The following is a 12,799-nucleotide window of genomic DNA, read 5'->3' on the forward strand; positions in this document are numbered from 1 at the left end:
TTAACTTCAAAAAATATTTGCAACGGCCTAAATTCAATTTAAAAAAAATACCGATTCTTTGAAATTTTTGGTGTTTTGCTCTGAAAATTCTAGTAAAGTGAGAATCTGTACAGCATTTTGCGTCAAATCTAGTGAAATTTTATACATTTTTTGAATCTATGAAAATCTGGGTATTTACTAAACAGGGATTCTGTATAAAAATAGTGTTTTATAGTTAAAACTCTTTTATGTTGATTGAAAATGATTACAAAATTTTGCATTGTTAGAAAAACATATTTAAATAAAAAAAATAGTATTTTTAAAACATTATTTTATGAAAATTCTAACCTAATTCTAATCTTGTAGAAATTTACTCATAGTTATGAAAATTTCATACTTTTATTTGAGAAAATTTTCTTAGGAACACTTTGGGAAGTGGCAATAACTATTTTTTCATCTACGGTTGTTCCTCATATTCGAAACAGTTTACAGATCACCCATTATTTTAAAAATCCTAAAATTTCAATTATAGAGCTTAATGATTCGGTGTCAACTTCATTTGACAGCTTTTCTTGTGATCTTTTGACTGTGGTATGGATTGACTGCTAATTTTAACGATTTATTGCTTGGAAAATCACGCTTTATCTTACTGATGCAAACTAATTTTGAATTTAATTCAGATGTCTCACAATTGTGGGAGGCCCAAATTACATCCCACAACTATGGAACAAGCCTGTTGAGTTTTTCTGCACTTGATAAAATAGTCTTGAAATGCAATAGGTAGTTTGTTGAAAAAGAACTAGCTTTACTAGTGAAATAGCAAGAGACTGGTCTTAACAAGCTCCCTAAAAGTAGAAGGGTCGACAAACAAGTTGCATTTGGCATCATATTGACAAATTACCACAAAAGTTTTCCGAGTTTGTAGGTATGCCGAATATGTGGGAAGCCAGTAAAAGTTGCCCAGAAAATACTTCGTAGTATTTTGTGGTTTCTAGCAATTATTGGGCTAAATTGACCTTTTGATCGGAACATTGATGTTTGACATTTACCTCACCTGATGATTTTGATGGATTTTGATCATTGTTCTGAGTTTACAAGTTTTGCTGAGTTGTGACATGCAAGGATCAGTGAAATTAAGCATTATCAAGGGAAATAGGTACACAGACAAAAATAATGTAAATTTGGAAGCTGTAATTTTGGAAGGTTGAATATTACCTCTTTTATGATGTAATTTTACCTCAATTTAGACTGAAAAAGTGACATTACACCAGAAAAGTGGTAAAATTACACATTTCCAGAGGTAAAATTACACCTTTTTTCTTAGATAAAAGATGTACCCCTTTCCAGATGTAATATTACCATGATTTTTTTTTCTGTGTACTCATCAGGTAAATTTCAAAACACATATTGAAGGTAGCATATCTAAACAACCAGGAACCAGGAAAAACAATATTAAAAAGATTGGGCTGTTTAGCATCCAAGCATAATTAAAAAAAAATAAACAATTAAATATAAATGGATTCATTGTTTCACAATGCCTTAAAAAAAATAAACGTTTTAAAATTGGAACAAAAATGTAGTTAAAACGCAAACCTTTCACCAGAAAACTTCCTTATTTTTTACGGTAAAACCCTTCACCAAACCGCAAAATTTAACTCTTACCATAAGCCACAACCACCCAGCAGTCACTTCCGGCCGAACGTATACTTCTCCAACGACCCGTGAAGCACCAAATAAACATCCAAAAAGTCGATGAAACTGGTAATTGAATTACCACCCACCAGGCTGGCAGCAGCTCCAAAACGAAACCCATTCTTTACACAAAACTCCCAGTCAATGAAGCGAACTTTCGTCAATGAAGGATTGGAAAAAGCGTGGGCGGTTGGGAGAAGTCATAAACAGGTCCCTGGAATTAAGCGAAATTCACCCGTTTGAAAGTTTGATTGCACCGGGGAGTTTTTTTTTCTCGGGGGTGGAGATGGTTTTCGGCATTTTGACGACGTGCCATTTTGCGGTGGCTGATGACAGCAGCACAAAGCTGGTGACGTGAAGAAACCCATCAAGTGGTCTGCCATTTTGTTTTGAGGGGTGGCTTAACTTTATGGGTGTCGGAAAGAAAATTGAAGGGATGAAAACCCGTGGCAACAGTACTTGGAAATGTTAAGTTTATTCGCTGCAGCTGAGGATGAATTTTTGTTGGTTCATTACGATGCGGAAGGCCTTTTTTATTGTAAATGTTAAGAGGTTTAAATGTATTTTTAGACAGGAGTTTACCGTCATCAGGAGTGACATTGGGTCTGGGGGGTGAGATTGGGTCATACAAAAATGCTGAAATTTGCATGACCCAATCTCACCCCCAGACCCAATGTCAACCCTTATGACGGTACATTACAAATATCAACCAATTAAATTAATTAAGTACAATCTCAATTTATTGCATATTTTGTTTTAGTATATTGTCCAAAGAATTGAAAAGTCAATGCCTGATAAATCATAGCTTGGCCAACAACTACTCTTCTGTCATTTACGTCAAATTCTGAAAATGCATTTTTTAGGGGAATAAACATACAATTCACACAAGAAAATTCACATCAATACAATTTAAAGATGGGAAAACAAAGAATGTTTGATGATATTTTTGTCAAATGTAATTAAAAATTATTCGTTCTCGGTAATCCAAACCAGCACGCAAAATCCACCACAATCCAGCCAACCGCTTTGATTTACATCCCCAAACCAAGCGGTAATCAATTAATTTAAATGAAAATCTCCGCAGACAAATTACCCCAATTTGAATTTTGTGGCTTCGCCTAATGACGAATCACCTTCCCGCCCACTCCTCGAAATCAAACTCCCACATTCGACCCGTTGGCCTAGATTCCTTGCCGTAGCCCAACCCGCGGGGACGGGTGTCCAAGATCAACGGCCAAAACAGCACAGCTCTGCAAAGATGGTTATCGCTTCCACTTTCTTCGTCAGCCAAATTAATAACCGGGGCCAACATAAATCATCTCACCCAGCAAAGACTATGACGACGACGGGGCAACCTGAATCGGGGTGACTTTGGAAATGATTCGAGGAATAGTTTAAAGTAATTGAAAAGTATAAAATAGTGTATCAATTATTTAAAAAAAAAAACATATACAAAAATAATGAGATTCAAAATTACCTCGGTTTACGGTTTATGGTAGGTGGCACCTGGCCGGCTGTCAGCAAGTTAAGTCAATGGCACTATTTTTAGCAACCCCATCCTCCTCCTCCCCTAAAGCCTCGCTTCTGCTGGTTGTTTACAGTAGTCGTGCACGAGGACGCAGAGAGTTTCAGAAGTTCACCCCAAGGAAGCTTTCGTTCCTTCGGCGCTTTGATGCTTTTTCGCAAGCTCACACCTTTTGGGATGTTTTGAAAAAGTTTCTGCTTGCGTTTTTGTTTTTTTCCGGCCATTTTTTTTTTAAACATGTTTCCGTAAGATCACAATTAGTCGTGATGGTTACAAGCAAACCCCTTTTTTCATAAATCTGTATTATTTTTGTGATTGTCTACTCTACAACTTACACTCAAAACTGGAAGCGCTAGTCCGAGAGAATGATGGTCTCGAGTCGAGAGAATAGTGGTACCATTCACGGACACAGAGAACACAGCTCGAGATGGGCGATAGAACTATTCTCTCGAGGTTCATTTGCAAAAAAAGTTCATCCGTCAAACAAAAACTAAAAGTGTTGACTACGGGAATCGAACCAGAGACCTTTGACATACCATTCCAATGACTTAACTGCCTCGGCCACCACAGCTTGGTGACCAAGTAGAGGTCAGAAGTCGATGTATGACACTTGTTGGAAATTTATTGATTCAACTAACGAATGAACTCATTTGTTATGATGGTGTGAGTTGGTACCATTATTCTATCGATTTTGGCACTGATCCCTCAATAAATTTTGAGAGAACGATTCTCTCGACTGTGAATTTTGGGTGTAGTAAAACATTGATACGTTCTAAGACAACAACCATGCAAAGCTTCAAAAAAAAATCCTGATATTTGTGTTTAGTTTAAATTAAATAAATTACACTTCTGTTCGTTGATACAAAAAATTAAAATAAAGCATTAAACTTCCCTTTTAATGATATGTCTAACAATTTTTTAACAATTGGGTTCAAAACAAGGGAGAGGTTTTGAAACTATTTTTGTATCTTTTTTATGAAACGTTTTTTTCGAAAGTTTGACTACGAGCGTTCAATTTTACATAAAAAGTCCATTTGACACCAAATTTCCAAATCATTCACTTTGCAGGCTGCAAATTATTGGAAAACGCATATTTATCAAAATTTTCAAAGTCTGTCACAAGATTTCGAAAAATTGAACATGAATTTGTGACCAGGGACCAAAAATACCTACCTCGTAAAGACAAGTTGATTTGGACAAAGCTTTTTGCCTTCCTCACCTTACTGAGGAAAGGCTATAAAATCACTCAAAATTGAACTTCTTAATTCGACCTCGTAGACCTACCTTCACGTATACCTATCGACTCAGAATCAAATTCTGAGCAAATGTCTGTGCGTGTGTATGTCTGTAAGTCCGTGCACCGAACAAAAATGCATTCGATTATCTCCGGACTGGCTGAACCGATTTGGACCGTTCTGGTCTCATTCGATTCGTCTTGGGGTCCCACAAGACCCTAGTTAATATGTTATGTGCACATAAGTGTCATTTGTACACTTTTTAGAGGACGGATCTCAAATATTTCGATGAAAATGATGGCCGGGTCCATTATGCGACCCGTCGTTAGTTGGATAATTGAAAGACCTTTCTAATGAGCCCAAAACATTGAAGATCTAATAACCCTATCAAAAGTTATGAGCACTTAACTGCCCCTGATCGCATAAATGTCCCATATGCATTTTCATCGATTTCGAGTTATTGATGCAGTTTGGTTCAAAATTGTGTGCTCTTTCGAAAGAGCCTATAACATCCAGTACTTTGTTCTAGAAATCAGGAGGAAATCCAGTGTTTTCGCGAAAACTTAACACGTAGCCTTATGTATGGGACAAACTTCAAATGCGTTTTTCTTAGCTTGCTGTTTTTGCATATGGGACATTTATGCAAACATGGGCAGTTAAGTGCTATTGGCACACTTTTTGAAGGCCGGATCTCAGATATTTTTATGAAAACGTTGTCCGGATCTATCATGCGACCCATCGTTGGATAGGTAATCAAAAGACCTTTCAAACGACTCCAAAACTTCAAAGATCTGATACAGGGCTGTGCTGTAGGTTAGTCGAGGTTAGTCGTCGACTAACAAGTTCTTTACAAAAAATGTCGCCCTCCTTAGACAATTTGGCGCCCTCAGCAGGGCCCAAGAGAAACTTTGCATTTGGCAAATTTGCCAAGTTGCCGATTTGTGCTGCGCCTTCTTGAAAAAGATAAAGCGCCCCCTCAGGAAGCCCCAGGGCACCCAAAATGCCATTTTTTGCAAATTAGAAAAAAGAGCCTAAGGGAGCTGATAACCCTATCTAAAGTTATGAGCACTTAAGTGTTATTCATACACTTTTTTGAGGATCTCATCGCACGGATTGAGCAACAAAAAATGCCGCAAGTAAACACTCGTTTGACGTTTGTGTTTGTTTGAGCTGAGATGGTTTTGACGTTTTCTTTTGTGCTTTGAGATTTGAAGCTCCCGGGATTTTATTGCTTTGAAATTCCCGGGAAAAAATAATTTATTATTTTTTTCGAGTTTTGCTTCCAAATAAAACTTTCAAGTTACATAACTTTTCAAATTGCACAATGTATCAAACTAAAGATCTGAAGACAATATCAAAATTATGACTATATGTAGTTAAATTCAGAAAAAAAATCAATATATAATTGTGAGGAAGGAACCGACCACCTTAAGGTAGAGAGCCTGGAGCTTATTAGAGAACGGACATCTTAAAATACTGAAACTGGCACCACTGCATGCACATCAGTCAAAAAAGCTTGCAGCACTGCAGTTGTCAAAGCACCTGCGTGACTCTTTTCAGATTATCTTTTGATCAGTCAATTGAACCAAAAAAAACTGAGTTTAAACATAGTTTATGGTTGGTGTAAATCTAAAATGAGATGCTGCGTTTGCAAAAATTTCAAAAAAAAAAAAAATCCCACGAAGTTATTAGCGCCCGAAACTGACCATTTTTGAGCGGCATTAACACGCAACGACATAATGAGTTTACGAATCGAATCAAAATTAAAATTGAAAAAGAAAATTTAAATTGTTTTGTTTTCAATTTGTGTTTTGCACATTTTGAATAAAATATAAATCACCCAAATTACAATACTTCCCATCGATTGAACGCCAACTGAAGTTTCTTCAGCTCGATTGGTACGTCCGTTTGACAGTTCTCGTGCTTCGATTGGTACTTTTGTTTTGAGATGGCCGTTCTCTAATAAGCTCCAGGCTCTCTATTAAAGGTGGATTAAGTAACGTTTTTTATGCATAATTTTATTTTCATTTTTATTCTCTTACTTCAGTGGTTCTCAACCTTTTCGATCCATTCCTCCCTTGGCTAATTTTCAAGAACTTCATTCCCACCCTTTAGCGATGGAATAATCATCATCAAAAGAAAATCATTGGACGTTCATCAAGAGAACGACCTGTCACATTTTGTAGATGGGTAATGTGTGTGAACAAAGTGAAATAAATATTTTTAAGTGGTGCTGACAACAAAATTCACAAAAAATCATCAGCAGATTGATTTTCTTGAAGAATTTCGGGTGCGATTTTCTTTTGCGTGATTTGCTTCCTCTCCCTTTCGCGGGTGAAGAAAGATCGCTAGCGAAATTGATTTTTTTGCGATTATTCCATCTCTGCCACCCTTTAATTTTCAACAAATTGGTAACAATGCTAAAAAATCATATTTTGTTTTTATTTTTTGTAGAAAGTGTAAATTTTACATAACATAATTTCCATTCGGAAAAGAAATCAGTCTTGATTTTTTTATTTTCAAAAAAAAAAACCAAAATAAATAAGAAGCCAAATAACTTTTTGTTGTATAGTATTGTGAAAAAAGTATTGTTTAAAATCAATTTCATGAAGGTTCTTTTAAAGCTTAAAAAGATTAATAAACTGAAAAAATGTAAGTAAATATTATTATGTTCTCAAAAAATCGATAGGATACAAATCCTCAAAACAAAATTCTTTCCAATTTTTTTCGAAAATTTCAATATAATCTGGCACACAATGTTCTCCACACTTTGAACAATTAGCAGAAGTACTTAAAGTTCTTTCCCACCAGTAAGCTGTTCAAAGAACTCCAATTAATTTCCGAACATCTTTCTTATTGCGTGCTTCTCTGTTTTACTCCCAAATCCAACGACTATTCCCCTCCACCCCGTTCCCCTTCTTCCCAAACCGCACGTCCCATTACTTTTACTTGTTGATCGATTGTATCAACATCTATCGCAGCGGCCATAATCCAACAACCGTCCAAGCTCTCCATCTCCTCATCAAAAAGCAGCAGCAGCAGCGACCAGAGGTGCCCCAAAGTAACAGGTGAAACGCACGCAAACAGGTCGCCCCCCGAAGGGAAAAGCCCGGATCTCGGCGGAAAATACTTCGGCCATGGACCTCACACGACGAGCGCGGAGAGACTGCCTGTCTGCGGAGGGGAAGTCGACATTCCCCTCCTGGGTTCATCCTTTATTGTGTGAGTGGAGCTCTGTAACTCAGGAAAGCTTTTGCAATGCAACAGTTTATGCCGGCAAAAGCTCACTTTTTCAAACTTTTTACGCGCAATTTTTGTTACAATCAGCTGTTCAGTTATTGTTCTGTATGAATATGCTTTTATGATTTTTGTTGTTACCAAATAATTTCTTTGTTATCTATTCTTATTTTTTTTTACCATTTTTGTATGAAGACCAATGTAATTGAAATTAATTTTGATGAATATGATGGAAAAAAGTGTTGTTTAAAAAAAATCAGGAGGATAAAATTCATTTTTAAAAGGAGTTAGTTCATGTACATATTTTTTAAAGTGTATTTGATGTTATTTTACCGTTTAACTTCTTAAATATTTCCGAATGATGCAAAAAAAATCTTAATTAATCACATAACGTTTATATGGGTTTTTATATTTTTAATGGCGTTCAATTATTACTTATCGCACCTTTTTGTTGTCCACTGTCAGAAGCTTTTTCTATATGATAAGCTTTATCTCAAATATCCCATGTGCTTTGATGCATAGCGCATGTCCATGAAAAGTATAGCTTATACTTTCTCACAGATGGCGTTATTGGAAATACTGCTTGATACTGTTTCTGCAAGTGCGTGTGTTGAATCTTTTTCAGTTAGGGAAAAATAATCAGAATTTCTTTTCTCCGCAAAAAAATCCAATTTCTTGTTATTTTTTAATGCAACGAGTACTACAAAAACTACTATTGTTAATATTGGGTAATTCTCCGCCAACTCACACAGCAGTTGCCCCGACCCCTCTTCGATTTGCGTGAAACTTTGTCCTAAGGGGTAACTTTTGTCCCTGATCACGAATTCGAAGTCCGTTTTTTGATATCTCGTGACGGAGGGCGGTACGACCCCTTCCATTTTTTAACATGCGAAAAAAGAGATGTTTTTCAATAATTTGCAGCCTGAAACGGTGATGAGATAGAAATTTGGTGTCAAAGGGACTTTTATGTAAAATTAGACGCCCAATTTGATGGCGTACTCAGAATTCCGAAAAAACGTATTTTTCATCGGAAAAAACACTCAAAAAGTTTTAAAAATTCTCCCATTTTCCGTTACTTGACTGTAAAAATTTTTGGAACATGTCATTTTATGGGAAATTTAATGTACTTTTCGAATCTACATTGACCCAGAAGGGTCATTTTTTCATTAAGAACAAATTTTTTCATTTTAAAATTTCGTGTTTTTTCTAACTTTGCGGGGTTATTTTTTAGAGTGGAACAATGTTCTACAAAGTTGTAGAGCAGACAATTACAAAAATTTTGATATATAGACATAAGGGGTTTGCTTATAAACATTACGAGTTATCGCGATTTTACGAAAAAAAGTTTTGAAAAAGTTGGTCGTCATCGATCATGGCCGTTCATGGTCACCCGCGACAGACACGGACGACGAAACAAAGAAAAACGCAAAAAGTAACTTTTTCAAAACTTTTTTTTCGTAAAATCGCGATAACTCGTGATGTTTATAAGCAAACCCCTTATGTTTATATATCAAAATTTTTGTAATTGTCTGCTCTACAACTTTGTAGAACATTATTACACTCTAAAAAATAACCCTGCAAAGTTAGAAAAAACATGAAATTTTAAAATGAAAAATTTTGTACTAAATGAAAAAATGACCCTTCTGGGTCAATGTAGATTCGAAAAGTACATTAAATTTCCCATAAAATGACATGTTCCAAATTTTTTTACAGTCGAGTAACGGAAAATGGGAGAATTTTTAAAACTTTTTTAGTGTTTTTTTCGATGAAAAATACGTTTTTTTCGGAATTCTGAGTACGCCATCAAATCGGGCGTCTAATTTTACATAAAAGTCCCTTTGACACCAAATTTCTATCTCATCATCGTTTCAGGCTGCAAATTATTGAAAAACACCTCTTTTTTCGCATCTTCAAAAATGGAAGGGGTCGTACCGCCCCTCCGTCACGAGAGATCAAAAAACGAACCTCGGATTCGTGATCAGGGACAAAAGTTACCCCTTAGGACAAAGTTTCACGCAAATCGAAGAGGGGTCGGGGCAACTTTTCCCGATTTCGTGTGAGTTGGTAGAGAATTACCCTATTATAAAATGATATTTATACGTAGAAAGTCATATAAATTTCAAAAAATCATGTGTATTATTTGTGCTTTAAAAAAAAGAAAAAATGATTTCTAGCAATGGAAATTTACATTCAAATCAAAATGTACACAAGATTGTTAACTATTTAGAAAACCACAAACTTAGGTGAAATTGATAGCCATATCTCTGTGCTCTCCTGTTCTAACTAGATAAGAAACCCAGCCAGATAAGAACAAGAGATCACAGAGGCATCGATTTATAGACTGATGCTTTTCTTTTTGCAAAATAAAAACATACAAATTAAATGCAAAAGGAAGTACGTTAAACCATACTGAACCTGGTGAAGAAGTGTTCAAAGAACACCAAAAGGTTTTTTAAACAAAGAAATGTTTTGAAAGTTAGTTAACTATAATTATGAAAACAATGATAAATAAGATTATTTTCAATTTCAATTTGTGTTTTTATTAGAATTTAGCAGTTCTGTTCCAGGATGTTACATTTGCAATTCAGAGATTTGGAGAACCTTTCAACTGAGATCAATTCATAAGCCTTTGCAGGGAGGGTACATATTTCTAAGTTTAGATTTTGCTAGCTGAGTGCTCTTTTAGGGAAAATAAATTTTGAGAAAAAACCCTAGATCAAGATTATTTTAATGCACTCAAATAAGCATGACATATTTAAAAAAAATGTAAAAATTTAAGTTCGAATTAGATTTTTTTTTGTATTTTACGATTATTGGACAATTACTCACTAAAAAATATGAAATAATCTTTGATAACAGAGTAAAACATATCTCCAAATGTATGTGCATTTAGTAGAAGAGACTTAGCTAAAATGAATTAATGAACACAGCATTTTTAAAATCTTTTTGAGTAAATAATTTTAAGAAAATTTGAAATTTACGGGGCTCACACACATAGTATCTTCAAACTCCAGGAGCAATCGATAAAATCTTCGTTTCATCCCTCAAAATACTGTCTGAAAAAATATTTTCAAACAAATTATGTTTATTTTTACCATCGAATTCAATCAAATTGTTGTTAGATTGTATCTTTAAAATTAACAATTTTGTGATAAGAATATAACTACTTCCTTAGCTACTGTGCACCCTTGAGAACGCCTTCTAGCTTTAAATTTAGTTAAGCTTTTAACGTAACCAAAACAAAGATGGATCATTCTTCTGATATTTTTTTTAAATACCGTAAACCGGGTTGACATTGATAGGATTTCAATTTGTTTTGAAAATATTTTCCAACAGGTATGGTTTTTCTCAAGATTATTATATTTAAAACATGTACTGGGGTAGGCCACACAAAATCCATGCACTATTTTGGAAAAAAGGTTTGTTTATAAAAATAGTTACGTTAAAAATTCTTAGTTTTAATTTCGGGGTGTTAGTTTTGCCTTCCTCACCTCAATGAGGAAAGGCTATAAAATCACTCGAAATATGAACTTCTTTATTATACCACCTTCACGTATACCTATCGACTCAGAATCAAATTCTGAAAAAATGTCTGTGCGTGTGTCTGGATGTGAGTCCGTGCTCCGAAAAATATGCACACGATTATCTCCGGATTGGCTGAACCGATTTTGACCATTTTGGTCTCATTTGATCCGTCTTGGGGTCCCACAAGACCCTAGTTAATATTATGAAGTTTTGTAAAGTACTTCAAAAGTTATGGTAAAAACACGATTTCAAATAAAGTCCGGAAGATTGTAAAAAGGGTGGTTTTTGTAAGAAAACCCGTCATGCTATACATTTTTAGAAAGGTATTTAAAAGACCTTTCCAACGAGCCCAAAACGTTGAAGATCTGAAACCCCTATCAAAAGTTATAAGCACTTAAGTGTTATTTATGCACTTTTTGGAGGCCGGATCTTGAATATTTTGATGAAAACGTTGTCCGGATCTATCATGTGGCCTGTCTTTGTATAGGTAATCAAAAGACCTTTCCAATGAGTCCAAAACGTTGAAGATCTGACAATCCTATTAAAAGTTATAAGCACTTAAGTGTTATATATGCACTTTTTGGCGGCCGAATCTCGTATATTTTGATGAAAACGTTGTCCGGATCTATCCTGCGACCTGTCTTTGTAAAGGTAATCAAAAGACCTTTCCAATGAGCTTAAAACGTTGATAATCTGACAACCCTATCAAAAGTTATAAGCGCTTAAGTGTTATTTATACACTTTTTTTGGCCGGATCTCAGATATTTTGATAAAAATAAGTCTTATTTATACTCTTTTTTGAGGCTCTGTAGTGTATTAACTTTATGAATATGAGGAAGGCACCACCCACCTAAAGGTGGATTAATAACGTTTTTCTTGTTAAAATCATATTTAAGATGTTCTTACTTTATTTGTATGTTAAATGTACCATCACTAAAGCAGCTGATATAGTTTTTAAGAAAAAAAAACAATGTTTTTATTTAGTTTACTAAGTTTATAAGCTTTTTAACAGAATACATATAAATTTTAGGTAAAATTGTTAAAAAGTCGGAATTTTGCCTGAAATTTGTTAAAACTAGTTTTAATTATAAAATTATCGATTTATATTGCAATTTATGCTGAATTCGAAGCACGAATCACAAGTTTTCACATTTTACATGAAATTTGTTCAACTGAAATTGCCTATAAATTTGAAGATATTTTTTGATTGTGTTTCAAAAACACATTTTATTTATTATTTCAAACTTATTTAACCTTCTCCTAGTAGAAAATTGTCCAAAGAATCCGAAAATGCATTCCGTATTCAGATTAAAAATCATGTTCATTGAGAAAATCTTGACACTTTGAGAAGTTTAATATAATAACATTTTCTTAATTAAAGTTAACTAACTTTTGAAAATTTTATGAAAAGTTCTTCTTGAGGTACTTTGAACACTTCTCTACCACGGTCAGTATGTTTCTAAACCATTCCTTACGTATTTTAATTGCACTCTTCATTCTGCGAAAAAAAAAATCGCAAACCTATCAAAGTCACCCCGGCTATCAAAGTCATCCCGTTTTACGGTAATAGAAATTATAAAATAGACTCACAAATAAACTAGCTCTT

The sequence above is a fragment of the Culex quinquefasciatus genome, chromosome 3 (genome assembly GCF_015732765.1).
Source record: "Culex quinquefasciatus strain JHB chromosome 3, VPISU_Cqui_1.0_pri_paternal, whole genome shotgun sequence".
Classification (NCBI taxonomy): domain Eukaryota; kingdom Metazoa; phylum Arthropoda; class Insecta; order Diptera; family Culicidae; genus Culex; species Culex quinquefasciatus.